Here is a 12246-nt window from a genome sequence, read left to right on the forward strand (position 1 = left end):
TGGTGAACATTCCATTCTAGAATTGGTTAACATTGCCTTGTACGTTGTTGACCAACATTCCGCTGTAGAATTTTCTGTTGTTGGCAAACATTCCGTTGTAGAAATGGCAAACGTTGCATTTTAGAATGTTGACGAACATTGCGTTATAGAATTTTCATATATTGGCTTTGATGTTGTTGACGAACATTCCATTGCAGGCTTGTCAATCATTGCATTTTAGAATAGTGGTGAACATTCCATTCTAGAATTGGTTAACATTGCCTTGTACGTTGTTGACCGACATTCCTTTGTAGAATTTTCATATATTGGCTTCGATGTTGTTGACGAACATTCCGTTCTAGAATTTTCAACCGTTGCCTTTTAAAATGTTCACTAACATTCCGTTCTAGTATTTATCAATCATTACTTTTTTTGAAGTAGCACGAACTTGCATTTTAGAAAGTTCAACGAACATTCCGTTGTAGATTTGTCAATCGTTGCATTTTTCAAAGTGAAAGGAACATTCCAAAGTAGACATGTCAATTATTGTCTTTCGGAATGTTCAATAACATTCCATTCTAGAATTTTCCAGCATTGCCTTTGATGTTGTTGACAAACATTCCGTTGCAGGCTTGTCAATCATTGCATTTTAGAATAGTGGTGAACATTCCATTCTAGAATTGGTTAACATTGCCTTGTACGTTGTTGACCAACATTCCGCTGTAGAATTTTCTGTTGTTGGCGAACATTCCGTTCTAGAAATGGCAAACGTTGCATTTTAGAATGTTGACGAACAGTGCGTTATAGAATTTTCATATATTGGCTTTGATGTTGTTGACGAAAGTTCCGTTGCAGGCTTGTCAATCATTGCATTTTAGAATAGTGGTGAACATTCCATTCTAGAATTGGTTAACATTGCCTTGTACGTTGTTGACCAACATTCCGCTGTAGAATTTTCTGTTGTTGGCGAACATTCCGTTCCAGAATTTTCAACCGTTGCCTTTTAAAATGTTCACTGACATTCCATTCTAGTGTTCATCAAACATTGCATTTTTTGGAAGTTCCACAAACATTCCGTTTTAGAATGTTGGTGAATATTCCATTCTAGAATCTTCAAACATTGACCTTTATGTTGTTGACCAACATTCTCTTTTCGAATTTTCAAACATTGCCTTATTTTTGTAGTGCCACGAACATTCTGTTGTAGATTGTCAATCAGTGTGTTATGAATGTTGACGAACATTCCGTCCTAGAATTTTCAACCACTGCCCTTTAAAATGTTCACTAACATTCCGTTCTAGTATTTATCAATCATTACTTTTTTTGAAGTAGCACGAACTTGCATTTTAGAAAGTTCAACGAACATTCCGTTGTAGATTTGTCAATCATTGCATTTTTCAAAGTGAAAGGAACATTCCAAAGTAGACATGTCAATTATTGTCTTTTGGAATGTTCAATAACATTCCATTCTAGAATTTTCCAGCATTGCCTTTGATGTTGTTGACAAACATTCCGTTGCAGGCTTGTCAATCATTGCATTTTAGAATAGTGGTGAACATTCCATTCTAGAATTGGTTAACATTGCCTTGTACGTTGTTGACCAACATTCCGCTGTAGAATTTTCTGTTGTTGACGAACATTCTGTTCTAGAATTTTCAACAGTTGCCTTTTAAAATGTTCACTGACATTCCATTCTAGTGTTCATCAAACATTGCATTTTTTGGAAGTTCCCCAAACATTCCCTTGTAGAATTGCCAAACATTGTGTTTTAGAATGTTGGTGAATATTCCATTCTAGAATCTTCAAACATTGACCTTTATGTTGTTGACCAACATTCTCTTTTCAAATTTTCAAACATTGCCTTATTTTTGTAGTGCCACGAACATTCTGTTGTAGATTGTCAATCAATGTGTTATGAATGTTGACGAACATTCCGTCCTAGAATTTTCAACCACCGCCCTGTAAATGTTCACTAACATTCCGTTCTAGTATTTATCAATCATTACTTTTTTTGAAGTAGCACGAACTTGCATTTTAGAAAGTTCAACGAACATTCCGTTGTAGATTTGTCAATCGTTGCATTTTTCAAAGTGAAACGAACATTCCAAAGTAGACATGTCAATTATTGTCTTTCGGAATGTTCAATAACATTCCATTCTAGAATTTTCCAGCATTGCCTTTGATGTTGTTGACAAACATTCCGTTGCAGGCTTGTCAATCATTGCATTTTAGAATAGTGGTGAACATTCCATTCTAGAATTGGTTAACATTGCCTTGTACGTTGTTGACCAACATTCCGCTGTAGAATTTTCTGTTGTTGGCGAACATTCCGTTCTAGAAATGGCAAACGTTGCATTTTAGAATGTTGACGAACAGTGCGTTATAGAATTTTCATATATTGGCTTTGATGTTGTTGACGAACGTTCCGTTGCAGGCTTGTCAATCATTGCATTTTAGAATAGTGGTGAACATTCCATTCTAGAATTGGTTGACATTGCCTTGTACGTTGTTGACCAACATTCCGCTGTAGAATTTTCTGTTGTTGACGAACATTCCGTTCCAGAATTTTCAACCGTTGCCTTTTAAAATGTTCACTGACATTCCATTCTAGTGTTCATCAAACATTGCATTTTTTGGAAGTTCCACAAACATTCCGTTTTAGAATGTTGGTGAATATTCCATTCTAGAATCTTCAAACATTGACCTTTATGTTGTTGACGAACATTCTCTTTTCGAATTTTCAAACATTGCCTTATTTTTGTAGTGCCACGAACATTCTGTTGTAGATTGTCAATCAGTGTGTTATGAATGTTGACGAACATTCCGTCCTAGAATTTTCAACCACTGCCCTTTAAAATGTTCACTAACATTCCGTTCTAGTATTTATCAATCATTACTTTTTTTGAAGTAGCACGAACTTGCATTTTAGAAAGTTGACGAACATTGCGTTATAGAATTTTCATATATTGGCTTTGATGTTGTTGACGAACATTCCGTTGCAGGCTTGTCAATCATTGCATTTTAGAATAGTGGTGAACATTCCATTCTAGAATTGGTTAACATTGCCTTGTACGTTGTTGACCAACATTCCGCTGTAGAATTTTCTGTTGTTGGCGAACATTCCGTTCTAGAAATGGCAAACGTTGCATTTTAGAATGTTGACGAACATTGCGTTATAGAATTTTCATATATTGGCTTTGATGTTGTTGACGAACATTCCGTTGCAGGCTTGTCAATCATTGCATTTTAGAATAGTGGTGAACATTCCATTCTAGAATTGGTTAACATTGCCTTGTACGTTGTTGACCAACATTCCGCTGTAGAATTTTCTGTTGTTGGCAAACATTCCGTTGTAGAAATGGCAAACGTTGCATTTTAGAATGTTGACGAACATTGCGTTATAGAATTTTCATATATTGGCTTTGATGTTGTTGACGAACATTCCATTGCAGGCTTGTCAATCATTGCATTTTAGAATAGTGGTGAACATTCCATTCTAGAATTGGTTAACATTGCCTTGTACGTTGTTGACCGACATTCCTTTGTAGAATTTTCATATATTGGCTTCGATGTTGTTGACGAACATTCCGTTCTAGAATTTTCAACCGTTGCCTTTTAAAATGTTCACTAACATTCCGTTCTAGTATTTATCAATCATTACTTTTTTTGAAGTAGCACGAACTTGCATTTTAGAAAGTTCAACGAACATTCCGTTGTAGATTTGTCAATCGTTGCATTTTTCAAAGTGAAAGGAACATTCCAAAGTAGACATGTCAATTATTGTCTTTCGGAATGTTCAATAACATTCCATTCTAGAATTTTCCAGCATTGCCTTTGATGTTGTTGACAAACATTCCGTTGCAGGCTTGTCAATCATTGCATTTTAGAATAGTGGTGAACATTCCATTCTAGAATTGGTTAACATTGCCTTGTACGTTGTTGACCAACATTCCGCTGTAGAATTTTCTGTTGTTGGCGAACATTCCGTTCTAGAAATGGCAAACGTTGCATTTTAGAATGTTGACGAACAGTGCGTTATAGAATTTTCATATATTGGCTTTGATGTTGTTGACGAAAGTTCCGTTGCAGGCTTGTCAATCATTGCATTTTAGAATAGTGGTGAACATTCCATTCTAGAATTGGTTAACATTGCCTTGTACGTTGTTGACCAACATTCCGCTGTAGAATTTTCTGTTGTTGGCGAACATTCCGTTCCAGAATTTTCAACCGTTGCCTTTTAAAATGTTCACTGACATTCCATTCTAGTGTTCATCAAACATTGCATTTTTTGGAAGTTCCACAAACATTCCGTTTTAGAATGTTGGTGAATATTCCATTCTAGAATCTTCAAACATTGACCTTTATGTTGTTGACCAACATTCTCTTTTCGAATTTTCAAACATTGCCTTATTTTTGTAGTGCCACGAACATTCTGTTGTAGATTGTCAATCAGTGTGTTATGAATGTTGACGAACATTCCGTCCTAGAATTTTCAACCACTGCCCTTTAAAATGTTCACTAACATTCCGTTCTAGTATTTATCAATCATTACTTTTTTTGAAGTAGCACGAACTTGCATTTTAGAAAGTTCAACGAACATTCCGTTGTAGATTTGTCAATCATTGCATTTTTCAAAGTGAAAGGAACATTCCAAAGTAGACATGTCAATTATTGTCTTTTGGAATGTTCAATAACATTCCATTCTAGAATTTTCCAGCATTGCCTTTGATGTTGTTGACAAACATTCCGTTGCAGGCTTGTCAATCATTGCATTTTAGAATAGTGGTGAACATTCCATTCTAGAATTGGTTAACATTGCCTTGTACGTTGTTGACCAACATTCCGCTGTAGAATTTTCTGTTGTTGACGAACATTCTGTTCTAGAATTTTCAACAGTTGCCTTTTAAAATGTTCACTGACATTCCATTCTAGTGTTCATCAAACATTGCATTTTTTGGAAGTTCCCCAAACATTCCCTTGTAGAATTGCCAAACATTGTGTTTTAGAATGTTGGTGAATATTCCATTCTAGAATCTTCAAACATTGACCTTTATGTTGTTGACCAACATTCTCTTTTCAAATTTTCAAACATTGCCTTATTTTTGTAGTGCCACGAACATTCTGTTGTAGATTGTCAATCAATGTGTTATGAATGTTGACGAACATTCCGTCCTAGAATTTTCAACCACCGCCCTGTAAATGTTCACTAACATTCCGTTCTAGTATTTATCAATCATTACTTTTTTTGAAGTAGCACGAACTTGCATTTTAGAAAGTTCAACGAACATTCCGTTGTAGATTTGTCAATCGTTGCATTTTTCAAAGTGAAACGAACATTCCAAAGTAGACATGTCAATTATTGTCTTTCGGAATGTTCAATAACATTCCATTCTAGAATTTTCCAGCATTGCCTTTGATGTTGTTGACAAACATTCCGTTGCAGGCTTGTCAATCATTGCATTTTAGAATAGTGGTGAACATTCCATTCTAGAATTGGTTAACATTGCCTTGTACGTTGTTGACCAACATTCCGCTGTAGAATTTTCTGTTGTTGGCGAACATTCCGTTCTAGAAATGGCAAACGTTGCATTTTAGAATGTTGACGAACAGTGCGTTATAGAATTTTCATATATTGGCTTTGATGTTGTTGACGAACGTTCCGTTGCAGGCTTGTCAATCATTGCATTTTAGAATAGTGGTGAACATTCCATTCTAGAATTGGTTGACATTGCCTTGTACGTTGTTGACCAACATTCCGCTGTAGAATTTTCTGTTGTTGACGAACATTCCGTTCCAGAATTTTCAACCGTTGCCTTTTAAAATGTTCACTGACATTCCATTCTAGTGTTCATCAAACATTGCATTTTTTGGAAGTTCCACAAACATTCCGTTTTAGAATGTTGGTGAATATTCCATTCTAGAATCTTCAAACATTGACCTTTATGTTGTTGACGAACATTCTCTTTTCGAATTTTCAAACATTGCCTTATTTTTGTAGTGCCACGAACATTCTGTTGTAGATTGTCAATCAGTGTGTTATGAATGTTGACGAACATTCCGTCCTAGAATTTTCAACCACTGCCCTTTAAAATGTTCACTAACATTCCGTTCTAGTATTTATCAATCATTACTTTTTTTGAAGTAGCACGAACTTGCATTTTAGAAAGTTGACGAACATTGCGTTATAGAATTTTCATATATTGGCTTTGATGTTGTTGACGAACATTCCGTTGCAGGCTTGTCAATCATTGCATTTTAGAATAGTGGTGAACATTCCATTCTAGAATTGGTTAACATTGCCTTGTACGTTGTTGACCAACATTCCGCTGTAGAATTTTCTGTTGTTGGCGAACATTCCGTTCTAGAAATGGCAAACGTTGCATTTTAGAATGTTGACGAACATTGCGTTATAGAATTTTCATATATTGGCTTTGATGTTGTTGACGAACATTCCGTTGCAGGCTTGTCAATCATTGCATTTTAGAATAGTGGTGAACATTCCATTCTAGAATTGGTTAACATTGCCTTGTACGTTGTTGACCAACATTCCGCTGTAGAATTTTCTGTTGTTGGCAAACATTCCGTTGTAGAAATGGCAAACGTTGCATTTTAGAATGTTGACGAACATTGCGTTATAGAATTTTCATATATTGGCTTTGATGTTGTTGACGAACATTCCATTGCAGGCTTGTCAATCATTGCATTTTAGAATAGTGGTGAACATTCCATTCTAGAATTGGTTAACATTGCCTTGTACGTTGTTGACCGACATTCCTTTGTAGAATTTTCATATATTGGCTTCGATGTTGTTGACGAACATTCCGTTCTAGAATTTTCAACCGTTGCCTTTTAAAATGTTCACTAACATTCCGTTCTAGTATTTATCAATCATTACTTTTTTTGAAGTAGCACGAACTTGCATTTTAGAAAGTTCAACGAACATTCCGTTGTAGATTTGTCAATCATTGCATTTTTCAAAGTGAAAGGAACATTCCAAAGTAGACATGTCAATTATTGTCTTTTGGAATGTTCAATAACATTCCATTCTAGAATTTTCCAGCATTGCCTTTGATGTTGTTGACAAACATTCCGTTGCAGGCTTGTCAATCATTGCATTTTAGAATAGTGGTGAACATTCCATTCTAGAATTGGTTAACATTGCCTTGTACGTTGTTGACCAACATTCCGCTGTAGAATTTTCTGTTGTTGACGAACATTCTGTTCTAGAATTTTCAACAGTTGCCTTTTAAAATGTTCACTGACATTCCATTCTAGTGTTCATCAAACATTGCATTTTTTGGAAGTTCCCCAAACATTCCCTTGTAGAATTGCCAAACATTGTGTTTTAGAATGTTGGTGAATATTCCATTCTAGAATCTTCAAACATTGACCTTTATGTTGTTGACCAACATTCTCTTTTCGAATTTTCAAACATTGCCTTATTTTTGTAGTGCCACGAACATTCTGTTGTAGATTGTCAATCAATGTGTTATGAATGTTGACGAACATTCCGTCCTAGAATTTTCAACCACCGCCCTGTAAATGTTCACTAACATTCCGTTCTAGTATTTATCAATCATTACTTTTTTTGAAGTAGCACGAACTTGCATTTTAGAAAGTTCAACGAACATTCCGTTGTAGATTTGTCAATCGTTGCATTTTTCAAAGTGAAAGGAACATTCCAAAGTAGACATGTCAATTATTGTCTTTCGGAATGTTCAATAACATTCCATTCTAGAATTTTCCAGCATTGCCTTTGATGTTGTTGACAAACATTCCGTTGCAGGCTTGTCAATCATTGCATTTTAGAATAGTGGTGAACATTCCATTCTAGAATTGGTTAACATTGCCTTGTACGTTGTTGACCAACATTCCGCTGTAGAATTTTCTGTTGTTGGCGAACATTCCGTTGTAGAAATGGCAAACGTTGCATTTTAGAATGTTGACGAACATTGCGTTATAGAATTTTCATATATTGGCTTTGATGTTGTTGACGAACGTTCCGTTGCAGGCTTGTCAATCATTGCATTTTAGAATAGTGGTGAACATTCCATTCTAGAATTGGTTGACATTGCCTTGTACGTTGTTGACCAACATTCCGCTGTAGAATTTTCTGTTGTTGACGAACATTCCGTTCCAGAATTTTCAACCGTTGCCTTTTAAAATGTTCACTGACATTCCATTCTAGTGTTCATCAAACATTGCATTTTTTGGAAGTTCCACAAACATTCCGTTTTAGAATGTTGGTGAATATTCCATTCTAGAATCTTCAAACATTGACCTTTATGTTGTTGACGAACATTCTCTTTTCGAATTTTCAAACATTGCCTTATTTTTGTAGTGCCACGAACATTCTGTTGTAGATTGTCAATCAGTGTGTTATGAATGTTGACGAACATTCCGTCCTAGAATTTTCAACCACTGCCCTTTAAAATGTTCACTAACATTCCGTTCTAGTATTTATCAATCATTACTTTTTTTGAAGTAGCACGAACTTGCATTTTAGAAAGTTGACGAACATTGCGTTATAGAATTTTCATATATTGGCTTTGATGTTGTTGACGAACATTCCGTTGCAGGCTTGTCAATCATTGCATTTTAGAATAGTGGTGAACATTCCATTCTAGAATTGGTTAACATTGCCTTGTACGTTGTTGACCAACATTCCGCTGTAGAATTTTCTGTTGTTGGCGAACATTCCGTTCTAGAAATGGCAAACGTTGCATTTTAGAATGTTGACGAACATTGCGTTATAGAATTTTCATATATTGGCTTTGATGTTGTTGACGAACATTCCGTTGCAGGCTTGTCAATCATTGCATTTTAGAATAGTGGTGAACATTCCATTCTAGAATTGGTTAACATTGCCTTGTACGTTGTTGACCAACATTCCGCTGTAGAATTTTCTGTTGTTGGCAAACATTCCGTTGTAGAAATGGCAAACGTTGCATTTTAGAATGTTGACGAACATTGCGTTATAGAATTTTCATATATTGGCTTTGATGTTGTTGACGAACATTCCATTGCAGGCTTGTCAATCATTGCATTTTAGAATAGTGGTGAACATTCCATTCTAGAATTGGTTAACATTGCCTTGTACGTTGTTGACCGACATTCCTTTGTAGAATTTTCATATATTGGCTTCGATGTTGTTGACGAACATTCCGTTCTAGAATTTTCAACCGTTGCCTTTTAAAATGTTCACTAACATTCCGTTCTAGTATTTATCAATCATTACTTTTTTTGAAGTAGCACGAACTTGCATTTTAGAAAGTTCAACGAACATTCCGTTGTAGATTTGTCAATCATTGCATTTTTCAAAGTGAAAGGAACATTCCAAAGTAGACATGTCAATTATTGTCTTTTGGAATGTTCAATAACATTCCATTCTAGAATTTTCCAGCATTGCCTTTGATGTTGTTGACAAACATTCCGTTGCAGGCTTGTCAATCATTGCATTTTAGAATAGTGGTGAACATTCCATTCTAGAATTGGTTAACATTGCCTTGTACGTTGTTGACCAACATTCCGCTGTAGAATTTTCTGTTGTTGACGAACATTCTGTTCTAGAATTTTCAACAGTTGCCTTTTAAAATGTTCACTGACATTCCATTCTAGTGTTCATCAAACATTGCATTTTTTGGAAGTTCCCCAAACATTCCCTTGTAGAATTGCCAAACATTGTGTTTTAGAATGTTGGTGAATATTCCATTCTAGAATCTTCAAACATTGACCTTTATGTTGTTGACCAACATTCTCTTTTCGAATTTTCAAACATTGCCTTATTTTTGTAGTGCCACGAACATTCTGTTGTAGATTGTCAATCAATGTGTTATGAATGTTGACGAACATTCCGTCCTAGAATTTTCAACCACCGCCCTGTAAATGTTCACTAACATTCCGTTCTAGTATTTATCAATCATTACTTTTTTTGAAGTAGCACGAACTTGCATTTTAGAAAGTTCAACGAACATTCCGTTGTAGATTTGTCAATCGTTGCATTTTTCAAAGTGAAAGGAACATTCCAAAGTAGACATGTCAATTATTGTCTTTCGGAATGTTCAATAACATTCCATTCTAGAATTTTCCAGCATTGCCTTTGATGTTGTTGACAAACATTCCGTTGCAGGCTTGTCAATCATTGCATTTTAGAATAGTGGTGAACATTCCATTCTAGAATTGGTTAACATTGCCTTGTACGTTGTTGACCAACATTCCGCTGTAGAATTTTCTGTTGTTGGCGAACATTCCGTTCTAGAAATGGCAAACGTTGCATTTTAGAATGTTGACGAACAGTGCGTTATAGAATTTTCATATATTGGCTTTGATGTTGTTGACGAAAGTTCCGTTGCAGGCTTGTCAATCATTGCATTTTAGAATAGTGGTGAACATTCCATTCTAGAATTGGTTAACATTGCCTTGTACGTTGTTGACCAACATTCCGCTGTAGAATTTTCTGTTGTTGGCGAACATTCCGTTCCAGAATTTTCAACCGTTGCCTTTTAAAATGTTCACTGACATTCCATTCTAGTGTTCATCAAACATTGCATTTTTTGGAAGTTCCACAAACATTCCGTTTTAGAATGTTGGTGAATATTCCATTCTAGAATCTTCAAACATTGACCTTTATGTTGTTGACCAACATTCTCTTTTCGAATTTTCAAACATTGCCTTATTTTTGTAGTGCCACGAACATTCTGTTGTAGATTGTCAATCAGTGTGTTATGAATGTTGACGAACATTCCGTCCTAGAATTTTCAACCACTGCCCTTTAAAATGTTCACTAACATTCCGTTCTAGTATTTATCAATCATTACTTTTTTTGAAGTAGCACGAACTTGCATTTTAGAAAGTTCAACGAACATTCCGTTGTAGATTTGTCAATCATTGCATTTTTCAAAGTGAAAGGAACATTCCAAAGTAGACATGTCAATTATTGTCTTTTGGAATGTTCAATAACATTCCATTCTAGAATTTTCCAGCATTGCCTTTGATGTTGTTGACAAACATTCCGTTGCAGGCTTGTCAATCATTGCATTTTAGAATAGTGGTGAACATTCCATTCTAGAATTGGTTAACATTGCCTTGTACGTTGTTGACCAACATTCCGCTGTAGAATTTTCTGTTGTTGACGAACATTCTGTTCTAGAATTTTCAACAGTTGCCTTTTAAAATGTTCACTGACATTCCATTCTAGTGTTCATCAAACATTGCATTTTTTGGAAGTTCCCCAAACATTCCCTTGTAGAATTGCCAAACATTGTGTTTTAGAATGTTGGTGAATATTCCATTCTAGAATCTTCAAACATTGACCTTTATGTTGTTGACCAACATTCTCTTTTCAAATTTTCAAACATTGCCTTATTTTTGTAGTGCCACGAACATTCTGTTGTAGATTGTCAATCAATGTGTTATGAATGTTGACGAACATTCCGTCCTAGAATTTTCAACCACCGCCCTGTAAATGTTCACTAACATTCCGTTCTAGTATTTATCAATCATTACTTTTTTTGAAGTAGCACGAACTTGCATTTTAGAAAGTTCAACGAACATTCCGTTGTAGATTTGTCAATCGTTGCATTTTTCAAAGTGAAACGAACATTCCAAAGTAGACATGTCAATTATTGTCTTTCGGAATGTTCAATAACATTCCATTCTAGAATTTTCCAGCATTGCCTTTGATGTTGTTGACAAACATTCCGTTGCAGGCTTGTCAATCATTGCATTTTAGAATAGTGGTGAACATTCCATTCTAGAATTGGTTAACATTGCCTTGTACGTTGTTGACCAACATTCCGCTGTAGAATTTTCTGTTGTTGGCGAACATTCCGTTCTAGAAATGGCAAACGTTGCATTTTAGAATGTTGACGAACAGTGCGTTATAGAATTTTCATATATTGGCTTTGATGTTGTTGACGAAAGTTCCGTTGCAGGCTTGTCAATCATTGCATTTTAGAATAGTGGTGAACATTCCATTCTAGAATTGGTTAACATTGCCTTGTACGTTGTTGACCAACATTCCGCTGTAGAATTTTCTGTTGTTGGCGAACATTCCGTTCCAGAATTTTCAACCGTTGCCTTTTAAAATGTTCACTGACATTCCATTCTAGTGTTCATCAAACATTGCATTTTTTGGAAGTTCCACAAACATTCCGTTTTAGAATGTTGGTGAATATTCCATTCTAGAATCTTCAAACATTGACCTTTATGTTGTTGACCAACATTCTCTTTTCGAATTTTCAAACATTGCCTTATTTTTGTAGTGCC

The sequence above is a fragment of the Chaetodon trifascialis genome, chromosome 24 (genome assembly GCF_039877785.1).
Source record: "Chaetodon trifascialis isolate fChaTrf1 chromosome 24, fChaTrf1.hap1, whole genome shotgun sequence".
Classification (NCBI taxonomy): domain Eukaryota; kingdom Metazoa; phylum Chordata; class Actinopteri; order Chaetodontiformes; family Chaetodontidae; genus Chaetodon; species Chaetodon trifascialis.